Consider the following 23,259-nt stretch of genomic DNA (forward strand, 5'->3'; position numbering starts at 1 on the left):
TCGCTGTTTGCTCTGTGGTTTCATCATAACTCTGGTGTGGTTGCAAGGAGATGTATAAAGCCTCTACACTCTACGCCATCTTGCCTCTCTTCTCGAGAATTAACATTCTCAAGGTGCCATAACTTCATTTACTCCTTCAAAAACTACTGCGTGCCTACTATATGCCAAACACTGTTATAGAGGCTGAAGATTCAAAAATGAACAAAAGAAACAAAAAATAAATTTCTGTCCACCTGCATTAGAATTAAGTATACATTCTAATGTAGGTAGACAAAAAATAATAATAATAATAATTTTATCTAACCTACAAAACTAAAGACAAAAGAGGAGGGATATAGATTTTGTGAATGTGTTACGTATCGGGATAACATGACTAAGTTTCGCTGAAAAGGTCACGTGAAGCATAAGAAGTGAGCTAGCTATGCAGATATCTGAAGGAAAGCTTTCCAATAAGAGGAAATAACAAATATAAAACTCTAACTGAGCCAGATTCAGGCCTCATATGTCAGAAAAGGAAAGAGAGGAGGATAGCTCAGGCACTAGAATGGCCAGAAGAGACTAAGCAAGACAAGAAATTATATGAGTTCAGAAGTTAGAGTGAATATATTGTGCAGAGCCTAGTAGGTCATTATAAAGATTTTGGCCTTTACTCCAATTGCAGTATGAAGCTATTAGAATATTTTGAGTGAAAGGGTGAAATAATAGTTGCTAAAATACCATTATTAATAATAATGATGATGATAATAACAAAGGGTCTAAAAGTAGATACTATTAACTTATTTAATCCAAGTACTACAGTTATTCCAATTTTACATTTGATTATGTTGCCCAAAATTCACTAGACTATAAATGTCAGAGTACAGATTTGAACCCAGACACTCTGGCTTCAGAGTCTGTGCTCATAACTGTTATACAAATATGTCCCATAACATGACTAAAATTTTACAGAATTACTCTGGTTGCTCATACTGAAAGAGGTTAAGGGTAAACTGATGAAGCCTGATGGAGAGAGAGTTTACAACAAAAATCTAGGCTAGACGCCATGGCAAAAGGGACCAAGAGGTAGCAGTAAGAAAGGTAAACAGTGGTCAGTTTGGATCTGTATGAAGGTATTAAATGAGACTGACAGATTAAATGTAAGGGTTGAAGGAAAGCAGCGAAGACAGACTCCTGATTATTTACGAAGACTAACTGTAAAAGATTAGCCTCCTGCATGGGTAAAAATGCTAAGAGAAAGTATAAATCAAAAGTATTTACTATGACTTTCTAGATTATAATGTCATATCTCTGTCCCGAAGGGGATACAGTCCTTATACCATCTCTTCTGTTGATATTTGTTAGTTCCTGGAGGACTTATGGACACCAAAAATCAAACAACCCAAATGTAGATAAAGTATTTTATTATAATGCATAAAACAAGAAAGTGACTGAGCTTCTCCTAAATGTAAGCTTTTCAAAATACTTAAGATTTTCACTGGTTTTAGCAGAAATCAATATGCAGGACTTTTTTCTCAAAAAAAAAAAAAAAAAAAACTATTTGTGGAATAAGTAAGCCCTAGTTATACGTTCCTGTATATGTGCCAACACTTCAAAGTCATTAGTAAGAAATGTGTTTCAAAGATCGGAATGAGTACATTGAAATTCAACTGGGGACATGATTTTTCATCAAAATGGCAAGTAGGTTAACTCTGGCCTTTCATCCTCTCATAATCATATCAAAATTACAACTGAACTGCAGAACAACCATCATTGAGAATCACCTGAAGTCCAGCTGAACAGAAGTTCTACAACTAAAAACACAGAAGAAGCTGCCTCGAGACTGGTAGGAGTGGCAGAGATGCAGAATGAGCTGTTCCCACAACTGCATGTGGCAGGTAAAAATTGGGAAAGATATCTTGAATGCAGATCCCCCCAAAGAAGCAAAAGGTCCCATTCCCACACAAGGCTACCCAGCCCAGGTATTCAGTGCCAGGAAGAGAAGTCCCTACAACTTCTGGCTGTGAAAACCAGTGAACTTTGTGGCTGAGTAAGACAGAGGGCTCCTGAAGTCCTAGGTATTCCTCTGAAAGGGCTCCCACACACACTTACTCACTGATGGACTCACTAGCTCTGAGATACAGCACTAGGGCAGCAGCTGGAAAGATGCCAGGAATATACTGGGTGGAACTGAATTGTCTGGCTTCAGGGTGAGGGCTGAAGGGGCAGTTTTCTCCCATAAGCCATTATTCCTTTGTTGAGCCCTGGCCTCTCCAGGCCTGAAAACAAAGGCAGCCTACATATCTGAGGCCCTATCAACCTGGCTATACTGGTCACCCCAACCTGGTGATTTCCTGAGACTTCACCCCGCCCAACGTGCAGGCCTACCCTAGCCTCTTCGAGTGGCTTTTCTATACAAAAGGCCAGTCTTGGATTATGCTGTGGACTTTCCTAAAATCTCTCAAATGTTCCGAAAACTCAAACAAGAAGATCTGGCCTCGGCATGCCTTATACCTTTTGCTAAGCAGCCCCAAGCCTGGGACTAGTGTCAGCCAGCATCAATTTGTAGCTTGTTCTTTCAAGGCATCTCCAAGCCCAGCACAGGTGGCAGCCAATCCACAGGTAGATTGTTTTGTGGCTCAAATTAAGTGGCCCTGGGCAGGTCACAGGCTGCAACTAAACTTAGGTGAACATGGCCTGTGGCAAGGCACTTTCCAGGAGGCCAAGAGGCCGGCACACCTGGTGGCTGGCTTCAGACAGAACCAGAGCACCACTCTGCAGCCTCCAAGGAAGACACACTCAAAGGGCAGACAGGGCAGGCACCAGAGTCTTGCTAAAGTGAATCCTGCTCTGCAGGGTCAGCCCCTGCACAGTAGCTCCTTCCCTGTAGCCACAGCCATTCCTGACAACAAATCAGCCTAAGGATCAATCCCATCCAATGATGTGCAAACAGCAACCAAGGCTCAATTATAAAAGGAGGACACACACAATCCACACAAGGGATGTACCTGGAGTACCCTGCTCAGGTGACCAGGGAGACTGCACCACTGGGCCCCACCAGACACCTACTATATAAGGCCATTCTACCAAGACCAGGAGACATAGCAGCAGCCCTAATACACAGAAACAAACAAAGGAAGAGAGCCCAAAAAGGAAGACAAAGAAACATGTCTCAAATGAAATAACAGAACAAAGCTCCAGAAAAAGAACTAACAAAATGGAGAAAAGCAATCTACCAGATGCAGAGTTCAAAGCACTCTTTATAAGGATGCTCAATGATCTCAGTGAGAACTTTAACAAAGAGATATGGAACATAAAAGTGAACAGAGAAAACATAAAAAAAGAACCAGTTAGGAATGAAGAATACAATAACTGAAATAAAGAATACATTAGAGCAGAGGTCCCCAGCCTTTTCTGGCACTAGGTAATGGTGCTCCTATGAGAATCTAATGGCTGATGATTTGAGGTAGAGTTGAGGCAGCGATGCTAGTGCTGCGGAGCAGCTGCAAATGCAGCCCACTGCTCACCTCCTGCTTTGTGGCCTGGTTTCTAACAGGCCACAGACTGGTACCAGTCCACGGCTTGGGGGCTGGAGACTCCTGCATCAGAGGGAAGCAACAATGGATTAGATAAAGCAAAGGATCAAATCAGTGTTTTAGAACATAAGGTAGCAAAAAGCACCCATGCAGAACAGCAAATAGGAAAAAGAATCCAAAAAAATAAGGTAGTTTAAGAGGCTTCTAGGACAATATGAAATATAGTAACATTCACATCACAGGAGTGCCAGAAGGAGAAGAGAGAGAGCAATAATGATGGAAATTTGGTGAAGGAAATAGACATAGAAGCCCAGGAAGCACAGAGAACTCCAAACAAGATGAATCCAAAGAGGCCCATACCAAGACACATCAGAATTAAAATGCCAAAGGTTAAAGACAAAGAGAGAATCTTAAAAGCGACAAGAGAAAAACAATTAGTTACCTACAAGGGAGCTCCCATAAGACTGTCAGTTGATTTCTCAACGGAAACTTTGCAGGCCAGAAGGGATTGGCAGGAAGCAGGAAATATTCAAAGTGATGAAAAGCAAGGACCTACAACCAAGATTATTCTACCCAGCAAAGCTATCATTTAGAATGAAAGGACAGGTAAAGAGCTTCCCAGACAAGAAAATGTTAAAGGAGTTCATCAATGCCAAAACAATATTACAAGAAATGTTAAAGAAACTTCTTTATAAAGAAGGAGAAAAAAAGATAAAAAATATGAATAATAAAAATGGCAATAACTACATATCAACAATTACTTTAAATATAAATGGATTAAATGCTCCAATCGAAAGACATAGATAGATAGGGTGGTTGAATGGATAAGAAAACAAGATCCTTACATATGCTGCCTACGAGAGACTCCCTTCAGATCAAAAGATATACACAGCTTGAAAGTAAAGGGATGAAAAAAGATATTTCATAAAAATAGAAATTATTTTAAAAAAGGCTGGGGTAGCTATACTTATACAAGACTTTAAAACAGATTTTAAACAAAGGCTATACCAAAAAACAAAGAAGGACCCAGTAATCCCATTTCTGGATATTTAACCTAAGATATCCAAAACATTACTTCAAAGAGACATGTGCACCCTTATGTTTATTGTAGTATTATTTACATGGCTAGAGATGGAAGCAACTTGGGTGTCCACCAGTGGATGAATGGAGAAAATAGGTAGTACATATATGCAATTACTCAGCCATAAAAAAGAATGAAATCTTGCCATCTGCAACAACATGGATGGACCTAGAAGGTTTGTGCCAAGTGGAGTAGGTCAGACAGAGAAAGACAAATGCCATATGATTTCACTTACATGTGGAATCTAAAGAACAAAATAAAAATAAAAAATAAAAACAGAAACAAACTCACAGATATAGAGAATATTGAGGGTTGCCAGAACGAGAAGGGGTTGGAGGGATGGGTGAAAAAGGAAAAGAGATTAAGAAGTACAAATTGGTAGTTTAAATAGTCATGGGGATGTAAAGTATAATATTGTCAATAGTATTCTAATATCTATGTATGGTGTCAGATGGGTACTAGCTTTATTGGGGTGATCACTTTATAAGTTATACAAATGTCTAATCACGATGTTGTACACCTGAAGCTAATGTAAAATTTTATGTCAACTTAATTGAAAAGTGAAAAAAATATTAAATTGTGAAAAATAAAAAGAAAGCAACTGAGGAAAAGAAATAGCAGCTATTAACAACAAACGTTGTTAGAGGAAGGTCACTATGAAAAATTGATCCCTCCCTCTTTCTCTGTCTCTTGTAAGATCTTATTTAATTCATACCTACCTGCAACACATTAGGAATGAATGGTTCACCAACTGTTTCTTCAAGAAGGAGAAAAACATAGCAAGGGATTAAGTAGTCATAAACAAGATCCACATTTAAAGCAGAAGAAAAACAGCAAGGCATTAAATGGTCATAACTAAGACATATTTAAAGCAGATATTTAAAAAATAGCTCTCTTTTGAATCTAATCTCAGCAATTCAAATCCACATAGAGACAGAATACTCCTATATACTGGGTCAGGTTTAATCTGAACAAGTCAGAAGCTCGTTCAGAGAAACTGTGTAGCAGGAATCAGATCCCCTAGTTGGAAAGCTTAGCCAGTGTCAGATGCTGTGGGGAATCCTTAAAAGTCCGAGCTCTTGAGAAGCCTCTACACTCCGGAGTCAAAAAAGATGACACTCCCACCACTGAAAGGGTTCCTGGCATTACTCATCAAATAACTGCTCCCCAGGGAAGTCTGATTTCACTTTGACCTAGAAGCAGGGGTAAGCATTCAGTATTTTCTTATCATCGATGACTTCTCTAACACTCCTCAAACACTGTTAATTCTAGAATTTCTCAAAGTAGAAGAAAATTCACAATAATGTCATAAACTCAGATATTGTTTTATAGTTTTTTATATATGTGTGTGTATGCACACACACACACACACATATATCAAAGAATCTGGATTAAACTATACTATTTATGTGTAGTTTTTCAGAAATATACAATATGACTTAAAAAATAAAAAAGATTTCTGAAATTCACAATCTACTTTGTTAGCATTTTTAGTCATTGAGCATTCCAGTCAGTTAAACCATAGAGCCTTTGATCTTTATCTGAACACTTTTTAATAGAAATCATTCTATAAAATACTAGAATTAACAAAGAATACCAAATATAACTTCTTCCTGATGTTTCATGATCATTTCTTACTGTACTTTCCAGTGATACAGTAATTCTCCAAAACACATCTAATTCTACAGAGCTATTTATCCCTGTAATTAAGTGGCCCCAGAAAGAATGTTTTTCACATGCTGTTTCTGACCTTTAATTTCTTGGTCTCCATTTTGATGTCTGAGTGTCAGTATGCCTGCTTCTATCAATAACACAGCATGTTCCTTCAGTTATTGCCCACTTATAATTTGTATAATATATTATGTACTGAGAGGTAGAAAACTCATTTGTTCATACTGTGTATTAAATAAGGTCAGTAAATGGTTTTCTTATCTTTAATCGTAAGTAATATAAAGAAATAGCTGGATGTTTAGATTAATTATGAGTAAAAAGTACAAAGTTAACTATATTAAAATTAAAATTGCTGTATTTCATAAATAAATATTCACCAATAATAAAGCGATCACGAATACATGAAGTCTATTTATCTTGCATCTTATTTAAACTGTATACGAAATAAGATCTAAATTTACAAAATAAGATCTAAGATTAGGGAGGTTCTAGTTTTTACTGAAAGAAGTCAGGCTGACCTAAAACATTCTCAGACTGAAGCAGTAAAAAAATATTTCAGGCTTCCATGATATTTGGTGAAAAATCATGTTGCTTTGATAACTATTAGAATGGCATTGAGAAAATTCAAAACTCCTTCTGGGGGAAAAAAATATACACATATACACACCCACACCCTACCGACAAGTTCTTCTGCCAAAATAAAACAAGTAGTATTTGAAGGGAAGAGAACCTTCTAGACATAACCTCTATACTCTTCTTGCTTCAGGATAGTAATTCTGGACCCTGCATGACACCTAAAGAGCTTTTTAAAAATAGTGATGCACAGGAACCACCTCAGTCAGACCAATTAATCATTCAGAATTGGGGGATTATTCTTATTTCCCACCAGAGAGGTAGATTACTGTCATCAGAAACTCTTGTGTAGCACAGGAGCACTACAGAGGCAGGAGCACCTAGATATTGCAGCCTGTGAAAAGAAAAGGACTCCCAAGCCTCAGAAGTTTATATTCCTGAACTACAGATTTAAACCATGACTTCACTCCACCATGGAATCCTGATAATAATCTCAGTGGCTTTCATCTTCATTTCTTAATAAATAGTTATTAAACATTCTCTGTGAACGAAGCACTATGTGAAATGTTAAAGAGATGCCATGGGAAAAATGTAGGATAATGTAAATTCCAGGAGTTGACATATCACCAACTCCCATTTGACAGAAGTAGGTATTCAATGAATATTTTTGGAAGGAAGAAAGGCACTCAAATATTTTTGGAAGACTCAATCACTGTCTTCATGGATCTTACACTATAGTGGAGGTGGTGGTGGCAGGTAGTAAATAAATAATCACATAAATAAGTGTAAGTGGAAATTGTGATAAATGCTAAGAATTAATTCAGAGCAAGAATGAAATAAGAGATTTTAACAGAGGAAGCTGTTTTAAATTGAAAGGCTAAGGAAGAACTCAGGAATTCACACTAAAACTGAGACCTGAAAGAAAGATAAGTTCAGGTGAAGAAATCCGCTATTTGTATAATGGGATAGAAATCAATATAATCCAGAAACACTGATGTCTCAGTGGCCCCCTCTTTGCCAGCTATTATGGATCCTTTCATTTTTGTTCCTAGAAAGTTAGAGGACTGGTACCAATGTCTCTTACTGTACCATTGACCAAATGTTCCTGCCAAAAAAGCAATTACCAAGTTACAATTTAACACAATTTCTTCCTTACTTTTCAAAAAAATTGAAGAAAATATTTATCCTTTTGAAAGTAACTCTAAATAAGCCACAACTGAAACTATCTACTGTTATTTAATATCTTTTAATAAAAAAATTAATTTTTTTCTACAAGAAAAATATCAATGTGTGCAGCATTTTCTTTTTTCAGTAAATGGAAAATTATGTAATTCAATAAGCTTCTTGATTCAATTAGCAAAACCTTTAGTGCCCAATTCACTGTCCAACTATATCAAACTACCATTCCCTCCTAATGCTTCTCTCTACTATTTTCTCCCCCTCTCTTTGCAGATTCATACTCAGTCTCTTTTTTTCCAGGTTTATTTCCTCAATCTGCTCCTGAAAACTAAGTGGCACATATAAGAATCACCGGGACCTTTTTCCAACTACAGAGTTGCTGCATTTTTATGCAAAGGATGGTAGTGAAAATACTACAAAACCCAAACCTCTTATATTACAAGATTAATTTTCCCACTGAACTAAATGGAAATCAAGAAAGAGGGGAGCATTTTCCAGGAACATAAATCTCTCAGTGCTTGCTTTTAAACATAATTTAAGAATAATAAATAACAAACAATAAAAGCTAAATTCAAAATAAAGCCTTTTAATTAATATACTGCATCAAACTATAAGAGAGGGGCATCGCCAGCACATTCTGATCTCTTATCAAATCAAATATACTTATGCCTTGGTGCAAACCACAGCTCACTTGGACTCATGGCAGCAGCACTATCTTTTACAGTCATGAAGCCATATTTCTCCCCATTTGTTCCCATCTTCTTTGCTTTGGTTATATGACAATTTCTGTAAACTTTAAAAATCTGCTTCAAGCTGCTCTGTAATTTTTCAGCACTTTAGCATTTTTCAGTGTGTTCTCTCCCACACTCACAGCTCAGTGAATCACAACAGCTGTTTGGCCTTCGCCCTGGAGTTTAACACTGATTTCTCTTGCAAAATTTCTGTTGTGGGGGCCTGTTTTTCAGCATGAATAAATACTTGTATAATAACATTATAGACATAACAAAGGCTATAAATTTTAATGATAATTATTAAAGTAACTGTAAAATAGTCACCAAAGTCTTTCAAGGAAGCTCCAATCCATGCAAAATAAGAATGAGAATATAAAGAACGGCAGGCAGTATATTCCTAATTGATTCAGACTTAACTAAATTTAAACTTTTAACATGCAATATTTTAACTGCTCTGTTCCTCTCAAATTTCTCAATCTATCTGCAAATTCTATCAGCATGACAGAATTCAGTCTTAGCTAACCATCTACACCTGAGCACCATCGTCTCTTCAATGGGACTATTGAAATGGCCTCCCTGCCCACTTCAATCTATTCTTCACACTGCCACCACAATGGCACATCTAAAACTTTATCAGTTGAGGGTTACAATGTACAGTTGAGCAGCTGGATTACACACAGCCACCCAGCAAAGAGGCTAAAGGGGAGAACAGGACGGAAATCCAGCCCTCCTCCATTCAAAGGAGATAAGTTATTCTAATTCACACAGATCTTGTCTCTTTTTGCCTCATAATATCCCAATGGTTTCCTTCTTGTTCTCAAATTCCAATTCCTTACCATTGTGTCCAAGTCCCTAAGAGATCTGGTCCTGACTGTCATTCTGATCTCCCTTCCACCACCAGTCCCTCCCTACCCCTCCTGCAGGCACATGGGAAAACTTGCTGTTCCAGGGACACATCAAGCACATCCCAGGCTTAAAGTATTTGCACTTGTGATTCCTGCTGCCTGTAATGCTCTTCTCTCAACAACAATCCCTCCCTTCAAATATCCGCTCAAATGCAACCAGAAAAGCCTCCTCCGAAAACAGTACCTAAAACAGCCTTCTCGACCTAAGCACTCTTAACCCGATCTCATTTTATTTTTATTCTTAGTACTTATATCTATCCAGTACATCTGTTTATTGTCTTTTCACACTCCACTAGAATGTACACTCCATTGATATGAATATACAACTCACAGAAGAAATAGCAATGACAAAAAAATAATTCCATACAATAGACCATTTGGTATCCTCCTCGTAGAGATGACCATCCGGATATCCAACCTTCTGGAAAGCAACTTGATATCATGTAACAAGAGATAAAAGTTCAGATTTCAATATTTTGTTTCTTGGACCTATCCTGTAAAAATGGAAACCAAAACTCATTTTAAAGAACATCCCTATAATATTATTTTGTTAGCACAACATAGCAAATTATATATCCAATAATAGGATAATGGTTATACAAATTATGGTACGATCCCATGACAGATATTAAGATGTTCCTTTAAAATTATGACTTGAAGAGTATTTGAAGCCATGAGAAAATACTTAAAAATATAGTGCTTTATGAATGAGGTAGAATACAAATAATCTCTTTGTGCTTATCAATAAGTATGCGTATCCTGATTTTACAAAGAAAACATAAGAAGATATATGAATGGAGAAAAAAATTACTATCACAATGTTTTACATCGTTTACAATGATAGTTGGATCATGGACAAATTTAATTCTTAAATGTCTTGATTTTTAGTTATGAGCATGTATTTTCATTGTAACCACAAATATAATTTTTAAATGAAGTTATATCATCTTCATAAAGCCTGTTATATCCTAGTTCTTAATTAATTCTTACTGATGCTTCGACATTCTTATAAAAGATCTGTTATTTCTTACTAGAGCATTCAGAATGATTTACAGATGAAAAACATTAGAAAGGGCTAAACTGACTGCATACTAAGCACATGTTATTATATTGGGTACATGTCATCAAAATAAATCCAGATTCAAAGATTATTTTTATATTTAAAACTTTTTGAGATGTCTCATTTTAAATACATGTGCAAAATCAAAAAGCTAAAATTCCCATGGCAGCATATTAAACCTATATAGGCATTATTTAATCTAACCCATCCTTTCCCAATCTAGTTTTGTTTATTCATTCATTTAAACATTGAAGTGTATGTGCTTACTACCTTGAACTGTCACAAACAATAAGCTAAACAAATATAATTTTAAAATAAATAAATTCCATGTGTAGTTGAGAAGAGCATAGAGAAGTCAAGTAAAATGAAACAACATTTGTATGTCCCAACTCTAAATAATTTTGAGGAAGACCGACATTCTAATTATAATGCAAGCTACTCCTCTATGGATTTGCTCAGAAGAAATTCCAGCCACAAGCTTATTTGTAGTTTCTGCTATGAACAAAGAAATTAAAAAGTAAAAAAAAAAGAGACTATGTGAAAACCAAACTTTCAAAAATCATTAATAAATCTATAATTATGAGGTATACTTACGGTGATCCAAAATTTTCTTTTGTTTCCATAAATACTTAACAAGTGGAGTCAAATTAAATCCTTCCTTCCTAAAGGTGCCAGAATGTATCTCTTGACCTTCTCAAATTCCAGAAGCCTTGGGTAAGCCCTAGTTGTTTCATCTCACAAAAGTGATTGAAGCCAGGTAAATAGGAACTGAAGATTAATAGGATATTGTATAAGATGAAAAAACCACTACAAAATAAGTAGCTGAAAGTCAAAAAGAGCTATAAAATTGTAATTAGAGGTAAGCTGCACTACACTGTTCCCCACATGTTAAGATTCATTGGCCTAAAAAAAGGAGGATAAGAGGAGATAAATTCTTATTACTTGGTTACCTCTATTTTGTAGTTTTATTTCATTTTTCTCATGACGTTTTTCTGTAGCTGTTCTTGAAACTTGAGAAAGCATTCAATAATTTTAGAACTTTATAATAGAGCCCTTATGTTAATAAATAAAACATGTCATTTAACACTGTGCCCATAATTGCTTCCCTATTGTCATCAAGACTTACCATAAAATTCTACAATTATTGAATGGTCAAGATTCAAAAGCAATTACTGAAGAAAGTCATGGGGAAAAAAACATATTAAAGCTATATTTTCCCAATTCCTTTGGAGCTAAGCTCGTAAATGAAAATTATGCCTTCTTTCAGATGCATTTCTATGAGATTTGGAAGACAAGATTGCCTTCTCCCCACTACTTCTGAATTCCTCACTGTCCATGTTCTCTCTTGGTAAGCATGGTCCTGAAGATGTCGGGTTATGCTACATTAGTGTTCTAGTTTGTATAGGGAGGAAGAGCAGAAGGGAGGAAGATAGGGAAGGGGAAAGAAAGAGGAAGGAGAGGAAGAAAGGGAGGAGAGGGAAAGAAGCAATAGTTGGATTCTGTTTTCTAGCTTCCTGATCTCTGAATTATATTTATGGCAGCATAGTCATAACTCAGCAGTTCTACTAGAGGACTCTTGACTCCCCCCAATTGGGACTGAGGTACTAACTTCCTAATCTGATTAGCTTTCTATGCTTTTCTAGGAGTCAATGCTGAGGTTCAGCTGCAAGCCTGCTCTTCCAGTCTTTCCAATAATTGTGTTGGCCCATAATTACTTTTGTAAAACCGCTTTCTGCCCCAAATATCTAAAATGGCTTCTCTTTCCTGATTGGCACCCTGACATAGAAACAGACATGACTTTAAAAAGGTAAAAGCATAGTATTTTGGCTGAACAGTGAAGAGTCCAGTATGTATACAGAGGGAAAACTGGAAAATAATGATAAATACATTCAGAAATAGGGAAGGTGATGAAAGCTTCTAAACAGGGCAGTGAAATTAGAAAGGTTCAGTCAGACTAGAGCAGTTTCTCAACTTTAGCTCTATTGAAATTTGAGGCCAGATAATTCTTTCTTGTGAGAGACATACATGCTATGCGTTGTAAGATGTTTTAGCAGCACCGATGGCCTCCACCCACAGGATGCCAGTAGCACCCAACTCTTGGGGGCAAAATCAGTCCCAGGTAAGAGCCACTGTACTTGTGACAAGATTAGTATGAGAAAAATGAGGCAAGAGTAATAATTTAAGAAGAAATTACAGTTGACCCCTGAACAACGTGGGGATTGGGGCGCCAACCACATATAACTTTTGCCTCCCGAAACGGCCCTTTTTATCCACAGGGGATTAGTTCTTGTCTCCCCAAGGATACCAAAATCCATAGATGTTTAAGTCTCTTATACAAAATAGTGTAGAACAATGCATACAGTCTCCCTCCACATCTACAGATTCCCAATTGCAGAGAAAAAGTACTATTTTCAATTCACAGCTGGTTGAATCTACAGATGGGAAACCCAGGGATATCAGGACAACTTATTGTCTAGAATTCATCAACACCCTACATTTTTCTCCCCACTATCAATCAAACCAGGAATTAATTCCATATATTCTCTATTTCACTTTACAATAGCGCTAATTAAAAGTACATTGTTTAAAATAATAACAGTAGCACTTCCTTATTGAGCAATTTCTGTTTGTAGACCCTATGCTAAGCCTTTTACTAGAATTATATCATTTAACCTCAAATCAATTCAAGGAGTCAATTACCATGATAAAGAAACTGTGATTCAGAGAGGTTAAGTAACTTGCTCCAAGGACAACCAGTAAGTAAGTGTTAGAGATAGGACTTAAATACAGGCTGTCTGATTCCAATACTCCATCTCCTTAATTACTACCCTACACTGTTTCCCACAAAGCACCTTTTCTAATTAGCATTCAAGCAGTTTATGATCATCTGGCCTTAAAATAAATCATGTATTCCAGTAAGCCAGCCAAGTTCATACATCTCGTTAATTCATTTAGAAATATCTAGTCCCCTTCCTGTACAAAGAACTCTCTGGCTATATCTTGAAAGTAAACATTCTCTTCTGTACTGTCTCCGCAGTTGCCGTAAGGTCTGAATAGCAAAGTAGCACCTTCCCCAAATTCTCAGCAATATATTCAGGAAGGGGACTAATACAGTTCTCCAGATAATTCAAAGTACAATGGACTTGTACCTCAACTTAGAAATACCAAGTGGTGTGAAACACCCTCTTCCACAATGGAACACATCTACAGTTCGCATCACAGAGTCACAGTGTCTATATTTCTGAACCTCTGCTGATAACCAAGGCAACCAGTTAATACATGCAACCAGATGAAAACAAATCTCGTACTACACACTGTCTCCGTGTACATGTGCCACCAGGGTCAACGCACTTTGGACCACAGGCTGAGAGTCATGGTACAGCAAAAATAACTGGGATATACAATTTATTATGGTTCATATAAAATGCTATACCATTAATTAGCATAATCCAGATAAATAAATCCCTAGTATGAAGGTACTCAAATCATATTTCTTAGGGCATGCCCAATTTTACATAAGCAAAGTTCCCCTTTGCCAGCATTTGGGGCAGTGACTTCTAGTTCAGACTTTTCTAAATTGTCTGAACCCATTCAAATCATATTTTATAATTTTCTAACGTACTTGCAAGCAATTTCGCCTCCACTTTTCCACTTATCTTCTACCTTATCTCCTCTTCACACTGATAAAACTCATTTTCAAAAGGCTTTTTTCTGATACTTATTAAGAAAAATTCATACGTTATATTTACGAGAATTTAAATCCAGCTAGAGAAGAGGAGATATAAGTGTCAATTGTAGTCATTTCTCAAGTTTTCATGTATAGTTTAAAGAAGGCTTCTTAATTTATTGTTCACCTCAACCTGAAAAATCTTACTTATCCACTTAGCCAAAACTGTAACCCACCACGGTGCTGTTGATACAGGTGTAATTCAATGACTCGCTACGGAAAAGAGTGGCTTGGCTGTTTAAGATTTATACCCTATGAAAAAAACTCTATGCTTATACTTGAGGAACAAAAATATCAACTACTTTATATCAAATAATAACATAAAGGTTAGTTTATCACTTCAATAAAACAGATTTTTCTTTAACCTTACCTATTTATTCTAATGGAGAAACATTTGCTAATGTTTACTTGCTTATTCAATAAATCACAGTTAATCTCCAAAATAACATACAAGCTAAATGATTCTGTGATTTCTGGTAATCTTAGACTTGAAAAAGCAACAGCTGTATATATATTTTCAAAATTAAGCTACCCTCCAATTGCTTTATTGGAACAGATTCCTTCAATTTACATAAAATCCCTCTGCAAACAGTATGAAATAAAGCCAAGAAAAAAGAAAAACCATTGGTACCACCATTTCCTCCAAGAACTGACTCTAAGACTATAGCACTCACTAGATATGTTCCATTCCACAGATGCAAGCCCATGTAGAATAAATAAACTCTGACAATGATTGAGCAGTATATCAAAGGAAAGTCTAGTCTCAAAAGACATTCTTTCTACTCCATTCATAAGGCCTAACAATAATCACCATGGCTAGAAACACATATGCTTACACACACATATATATGCACACAAATACTGCTTTTCTCCCATAAACTGATTTTATTTGCCATATTTCCAGTTGATTAAAGACAATCTTAGTATCTTAAAGATATTAATGCATCTAAAACATAGATGTAGGTGATTTGATAACTGTTTCAGTAGCAATTTAGAAGAGGGCCTCTAATTTTAAATAGCACATTTCATGTAAAAAATGTTTTTAACTTCTAAAGAGTTACCAGCATCATTTTTATTAACCAATACGATTTAAACAATCAGGATTGAAACAGAAAAATATAGTTATTTTGTAAAATAGCTTACAATATTTAAATGTGCTAAAGAATATACAATTCCTCTCAGAAGGCAGAAAATAGTTTCATATAAACACCAGACTGTTTTCTCCTGTCATATAAAAATACTTGGAATATTTTTAAATGTAAATTTAAGCCTAATTATTCTTGGCCTTCCTTTCTTACCTCTAAATCAGCAGTTAATTAGGAAAAAAGCAATATCGAGGCCTGTCCAAGTCTAGCTCCTGAGAGAATAACTAGAATATTAAAATATAAAACAACTTTGTATCTGTGCTTCCTTTAGCCTAACAAGTGAATTATAGTAAGTTTACTTGAGGCCTCTTTTTTGATTCCTGCTGCACTTTGTCTCTACTACACATCCTGAAACTTAGAATTCAAGAAACATCAAATAACAGACATAAATTACAAAGGAAGCGCCAAGGGGTGAGGTAATTGGCTCAAGGTTAGAGAGTGGAAGGGGAGAACTCAGATCTAGGTTTCCTGACGCCCAGATGTCTATTCTTTTCCCCATAGACCAGGCTGCTTTATCATAAGTGCTTCTTTCATTTGTTCAGTTTTACATATGCATTATTTTCCCTGTAAGAATCTTAAAATTTCAATGAGGAGCAGGAATTGAGCCTGGAGAGATTTTTGTCTTGTTTTGTTTTTTTCTATTTTTCCTCCTCATAAGGCAACTTTGAACACAAACAATACTCACTGAATTAAATTTTGAAATATTGTTATAAAAAATGTATTCCGGGAGAATTTTTAAAGTTGAGTTAATTAAATAAATGTAGCTATATTAAAGTGTATAGATTCATAAAAGTAAATGTTAATTACTACTCAAAGCCAAGAATTAAAGCAATACCAAAAGACTTATGGGCAAAAATGCATAAAAACTTTCATCCATAGAAAAAAAAAAATAGGTTGTCTAATGGCTAAGGTTATGCTGATATATCCTTACAAAAGTATAAAAATATCTAGTCCCCCTATGTCTAGGGAAAGCATTGGTTGTGTTTTACAGACCCCACAAGTTAAGGTTTCATACCGCAAAACTGCTGTCACTTCAGATGCCAATCTCAAGTAGTAGGTCCCCAGTTTACCCCCAGCTTTTGCTTACAAATCAGAGGTTCCCAAGGCCCCCTCCTCAGGTTCTGTAATTGGCTAGAGCAGCTCACAGAATCCAGGAAAACAGTTTATTCGCTACTGCAGATTTATTACAAAAAAAAATTTTAAAATATACAATATTTTAAAATAAACAGCTAGATGAAGAGATACATAGGGTGAAGTCTGGAAGGATCCTGAGTGCAAGAGCTGTGGAGCTGTGGTACATCACCCTCCTGGCACATAAATGGATTCACCAACCCAGAAGCTCTACAAACCCCATACTTTAGGATTTTTATACAGGCTTCATTATGTAGGTATGAACAATTATTAACTTATTGGCTAACTCCTCTCCCTCTTCAGAAGATGGAGGGTATTACTGAAAGCTCCAAACTTCTAATCTTGGCTTGTTCTTTCTAGTGGCCAACTGCCATCCAAGAGCCTACCAAGAGTTGTCTCATTAGAACAAAAGATACTCCTATCGCCCAAGAAATTACAAGGGTTTTAGGAGCTCTGTGTCTTTAGGAGCTCTGTGACTTAGGAACAAAATTCAAAGACCAAATATTAGCAAGAACTGGGGGTAGCAACCAAAATATATGTTTTATACACAGACATACATAAATATACATATATATTTTTTAAATTTCACAACCTATTAACTAACACTTACCTACCCATGAACTTCATGGGTTCCAACCCTGGAGAAGAAAGAGCTGTCTGTGTAAAAGAAAGTGGTAAGTGAGGAGTACAATGGAAGAGCAGAGAAAGAAAAGCTGAGCAAAGACACAGAAACCGATGTACTCCCGAGGATGCCAAGTATGTGGGTCTCTAACTAAAATCAGAGTAGAGTAAAACTTCTGCGTCTCTCTGTAAGTCTGTTCATTTTTTTGCTGTGGTAATTTTCCAGTTTGGGGGTTTGTTTTGCCCTTGGTTACCTAGTAAAGTCACTGTTTAAAAAATTCCAACCCTGTTTAAACTAAACTAAGAAGAAAAGGAGAATTGTCCTTCTCTAGACATGGCTGACAGGAATTTCAGAGGGTCTGGACGAGTAGAGCACTATGGTCACAGTTGTGGTGCCAGCTGGAGGCCAAGAAAGACCCAGCAAGGCTAGAGCAGGAGAGAAAGGGCCTCTGAACACAAGGGGCCTCAGAGCTGGCTTGGGCATGACTGGAAAATTCCATCAAAGAGACAGTTTGCTCTCTGCATGACAGCTCTATGAGACTTCCCCAGGTGATTGAATTAGGGAGGTCATTTTAGTCTGCCTGCAAACTGTTAGCCAACTTTTCTGTTTTTAATAATAATTTAAATTCTATATTTGCTGATTTTTTTTTTTTTGAGATGCTGAAACAGCTGCTGGTGTTTAGTATACTGCTAGAACCAGAAAGAAAATGGTCAACATTAAAGAACAGGTTAGATAATGCATTTAAAATATCTAAAAAAAACTAGCTCCCTCCTTAGCCCTGTGTATTGCAACTACAAATAATTAGCACCCTAAAGCCCCATAAAAGTGTGGCTTCAAACCAGCAAAACAGACTAGTCAATGACACAGCCTTGCTGATGAGACACTGGCTCTGTGTTGGAGCTCTGCGGTCACTGGAATTAAAAAGTATAGCTCCCAGGACTTTTCCTGAACAATATCCCAGAATCGGAAACCCAAGAGTGCCAGGATTCCACATACTTCTTCCACTTGCTGCTGTGCTGCAGAAGGTGAAGCTGTGTGGCATGATGCATATGCAATATCTCCTTCGTGCCCTTGTGTGTCTGGGACTGACTGGGGGTGGTAATAAGAGTGATAAAAATTGCATGTGCTTTATAGTTCCTCCATGCCATAAGAATCTTTACCATATGGTGTCCACAGCACAGAGGAGAACCACAGCATTTAAAGTAGAGGAGAATCCTCTTTCTCTTTGGAAGGAACTTTAAAACATATTAGCAGTAACTATAAAATAAGTAGCAGAATTTCTTTTGAAATGTTGAGAGTGTAATCATAAAGAAAATGAGCTGATGAGCAATTAATGTAATAAATACCAGGACACCTATGCAACCAAGATAATAAAAATCAATAATACAATCAATATAACAATCAATATAACAATGAAAATTGTAAGTCTGCCCACTTTAGAAACTCAACTATGTTACAAACACTTTTCCTGATCATTTAGCCCCTCATTTTAGTTGTATATCCTCCAAAGCTCTTATTTGTATTAAAAGTTTTATGTAGTATATTTATAGTAACAAGCAAGTTCTCTGAATTATATTGAAATTCAAATGTGTTTTTTTTTATTTCTACTGAAATCTTTTATTATAAATACAGTACTTCTTCAGAAATATGAGCCCTCAGTTCAAAGGAAGAGGATACTCAGATGTAGCAGATCCTGTCACTGTCTTGATAGTGACTGGGGAGAGTATCCCCACCACTCAGAAACTTGCATAGAAACTGTTACTTCCTTGTAGGAAGAGTAAAAGTCAAAAAGAACAGAAAAGAACAAAATTTCAGTGTTTACTGTCCTTGAAATAAAAGTTAAAGAAAAAAAGAAAGAAAGACTGTCAGCTCACTATTTGTTTAAAGTTTTTTCCCTTTAGACAAAATCTAATTCTAAGCCTATACACACTAAACCTTAAACAAAATTTCTTGCATTTTCTCAATCACACCTCCAATAAGAAATAAATTTAAGACAGGAGGAGATATAGCCATATTTCAACAGGAATAAAAAATGCTTATTATTTTCCCCAAACTGCTATAGTATGTTACTAATACAATTAAGGCTTGAAAAATGCTTGTGAATCAATCTAGTGACTAAGTATGTAAATGCACTAACCTGAATTAGATTTTTTAATAAAGAGATTTATATTTAAAAACTAAATTAAAATTAATAATAGAAGTCAATTTCCATCTTTTAACACACAAAAGAAAATATGTAATGGAAAACTTTCCTCTGGGTAGAAAAGTAACATACCTCTTTTCTTTGACTTTTGTTTTAAAGTTATCCTGACTATGAAACATTAAAACTTATTTGAAGTTACTGTGTTTTTTTAATTATAAATGGTATTTTTTGAAGGGACATTTTTGTGACAGTTAAAAAGATAGTAATCAATTCTGTACTGCTAGAACCATCTATAGTAGCATCATTATCAAATACAAGTGGTAACATATTGGCCTTAAGCAAGTAAGTAGTGTAAAAATAACAAATCATGACACACTGTTTACCATTCTACTACTCTGGATAACTATTTCTTGGCTAACTAAAATCTTAATAGCTCTGAAAATCAGTTCTGTTATTTCAGTGAGGCAAGCACACCACAGCACACGCAAATTAGTAAAATAGAAAAATATCTATCACTTTCAAAGCCACCAATTTGTTTAGCCTAATTTACAGCAATGGTTGAAGAAGAATAAAAATACTCATCGATAAATGTGCTAACCATTTCCTCCCAGGTACTAAGCCACAAATTTATAGCAAAATTTCTAGACCAAATTACTAGAACACACACAAGCACTGAAGAGGAAATAAGCATCTCCTTGCCAACCAGACATCAGAATGTTTTAGTCATTTCTGGTCACGAGTACACTATTTACAACAAGGTACATATCTAGTTAGCATCAAGAGCCATGTTTAAAAGGAAGTAACAGAGAAGCTCGATGTTTGAATTCAAAAGTCTAAAATGAAAAACAGGGCTCTCCAAAAGGTACAAACTTCCAGTTGTAAGATAAATAAGTACTACGAATGACTATAGCTAACACTGCTGTAATGATATATAGAAAAGTTAAGAGTTAATCCTAAGTTCGCATCACAAAGAGAAATATTTTTTCCTTTCTTCTTTTTTCTTTTTATTATACCTATATTAGAACATGGATGTTGGCTGAACATAATGTGGTAATCATTTCATAATATATGTAAATCAAATCACCAGGCTGTACACCTTAATCTTTAATTAATAAATAACAGGCCTTTCAAATATCCAGAATCAGCTGCTACTGTCCAGAATCAAGCTCCTTCCCAGAGAGCAGCAGATCTTCATGAGCTACAACTTAAATGGGAATGTCATCTCCTACAGCATGGGTTGGCAAAGTTTTTCTGTACAGGGACAGACAGTAAATAATTTAGACTCTGAAAGTCATACAGTCTCTGTAGCAACTACTCAATTATGCCTTGTAGCACCAAAGTAACCACAGGCAATAAGTAAATGAACAAATGTGGCTGTGAGTTAATAAAACTCTAAGTACCCTGAAAATTGAATTTCATGTAATTTTCACATCGCACTATATTAATCTTCCTTAGCTATTTTTCAGCCATTTAAAAATATAAAAACCATCGTTAACTCACCAACCATACAAAAACAGGTAGCTGTATCTTTCCCACAGGACATGAGCCATAGTTTATCACCAGGGCCTAGGACCCAGTTTTCCTTCAGTTTGTACCTATCCTTTTCCTCTCCATTTACGTAAACCTACAAAGTATGTGCTTTCTCGTTTAGCAAAGTCTTCCTTTTGCTTCCTTAGGTCTCTGATGCCCAGTCTCCATTTCTTTCTCATAGGTCTCAAAAGTCCAACAAAACAATGAAGGGGTCAAGAAAGGCATAAACACACCCTGGAGAAAGGGCGCAAGCCCCTCTTGTGTTGTCTTCCAGCTACGAGATCTTCTGAAAGTTACATAACCATTCCAAATCTCCATTTCATCATGTATAAAAAAAGGATCATGGTATCCAATCACCTGAAAGCATTTCTGAAGGTGATTAAGAAGTGAGCAAGGTATATAGAGCAAAAAATATAACCTATGGAGAAGAGTTGCCAACTCTAGTTCAGAAACGAGGTCTTTCCTAATGTTTCCTTGGTAAATTGCTAGGTCATGGTAGTGTATGAGTCCCTGGGTAGAGAAAGGAAGTTAAGTAAATTGAATTAAAATCCTGGGGAAAGGAGCAGCTAGCATGCCACTTTTCATAACCCTCTGAGTGAGCCAAAAACTCAAATAAAAACCAAGAACCTTTGAGTTCAAAAAACAGGGAAGGCACTGTGAAGAGCACAAAGATCAATAGGACTCAGTCCTTACTTCAAAGAATTTGTAATTTATTAAACATAAACATCTATCATACAAAACAGGTATAATTTATATAAACCAACTGCATTAAGAAGTTAGAAAGAGAGCCAAACAAAAGATAGTAAAGGGAAGAATTTTCTGAGCCAGATTTAAACAATGAATGGAATATCAACAGGCAGACACAGAAATTTGAGAGTACTGTTGTCCCTTGGTATCCGCAAGAGATTGGTTCTAGGATCCCTCACAGGTATCAAAATCCACTGGATGCTCAAGTCCCTTATATAAAATGGTATAAAATAATGTATATAGTCAGCTCTCTGTACCTGCAGATTCCCACCTGTGGATGTGGAACCCACTAATATGGAACATGTAGATACAGAGAGCTTTCTATACTGTACATATACATATCTAGGATTGCAGGATATGTGGATTCTCAAAGCCACTAGACACTACTAAACTGTTCTCCAAAGATGTTGTTCTTTTATCAATAGTTTGACAGTTCTCATCTTTACATTTAATATAATGACTTTATTTTTAAATGTTTTAGCCAATATGATGGGTAGAAAAGGGTATCTCAATTTAATTTTCATTTCCTATTCTTACACTGTCTAGAGTTGTTTCAAATGTCTGTTTTTACACTATGAAATAAAACACAGTTTGTTTAAGGATGATGAGTCATATGTGACTGGAGCCCAGGACACAGAAAGTGCACAGAGGACAAGCCTCTCTCCCTTCCTTCCAGAGGTTTCTCCAGGACCTTGCTCTTTCCCTCTCCACCCCGTAAATTGCCAGTTTGCATCAGCAGATAGGAACAAACCTCTCCTTTCCTTCTGGAATGCGTCAGAGTAAATGAAAGAGTTCATAAATGAACATGGTTGAAAAATACTAGTCTTGACAGAAAGATGTGAAACCATTTCCTCCATTTGTGCTCAAAACTTGAGTCTGCCCAATTTAGAACATGAAATCGTCTAAGTGCCTTAGAAAACATAAAAATTTTGATCCAGGTCTAGGGCCCTTTTGAAAATGCCTGGCAGAAATAAATCCATCCTCTCTCTCATCTAGAAGGCAGAAAAGTGCAGAAAAGATAATCAGGGTATGAACCTGATTTTTAGATACTCATTAGAAGTATTTTGCCTTAAAAGCTCCCACGGGCATATAATTTTAAGGTAAAATTCCTATAAATGATTTCAGGAGAAAATGATTGTTTTTAACCAGAATTTTGTTTAGATCTTTTCTATGCTAAGAATGAAATGGCAACCAAAAAGGAATGAAAACAGCACAAAGCAAAACTCTCAGTAAATATAATAAAAAGCAGTGTTCTCAACTGTGGTCAACACGCGGCATCAAAGATAGGAAAAACTATATTCCAAAAATTGATTAATGTGCTTCAACTAGCGCATTCCCTACTATAGTGGAAAAATAAAAAAATCCTTATATTTGCTGTCAAAAGAGAGTTTCTATTATCATGCCAGTGACACTACACTGCTACATTGCCTCAAATACACATAGATTTGTCCAACCAAGTGGTTTTCAAACCCTCAGGAGACATCTGGCCAATTTTCATTTTG

General features: G+C 36.1%; 1 protein-coding gene across 2 annotated transcripts in view; it reads right to left on the reverse strand.

Annotated features, from left to right (window-relative positions):
* PLOD2 (procollagen-lysine,2-oxoglutarate 5-dioxygenase 2) overlaps positions 1-23,259 on the reverse strand; it is an 87,904-nt gene that overhangs the window by 62,061 nt on the left and 2,584 nt on the right. The gene's annotated exons all lie outside the window — the stretch shown is intronic.

Source organism: Pteropus medius, unplaced genomic scaffold, assembly GCF_902729225.1.
Source record: "Pteropus medius unplaced genomic scaffold, Ma_sr-lr_union100, whole genome shotgun sequence".
NCBI classification, from domain to species: Eukaryota; Metazoa; Chordata; class Mammalia; order Chiroptera; family Pteropodidae; genus Pteropus; species Pteropus medius.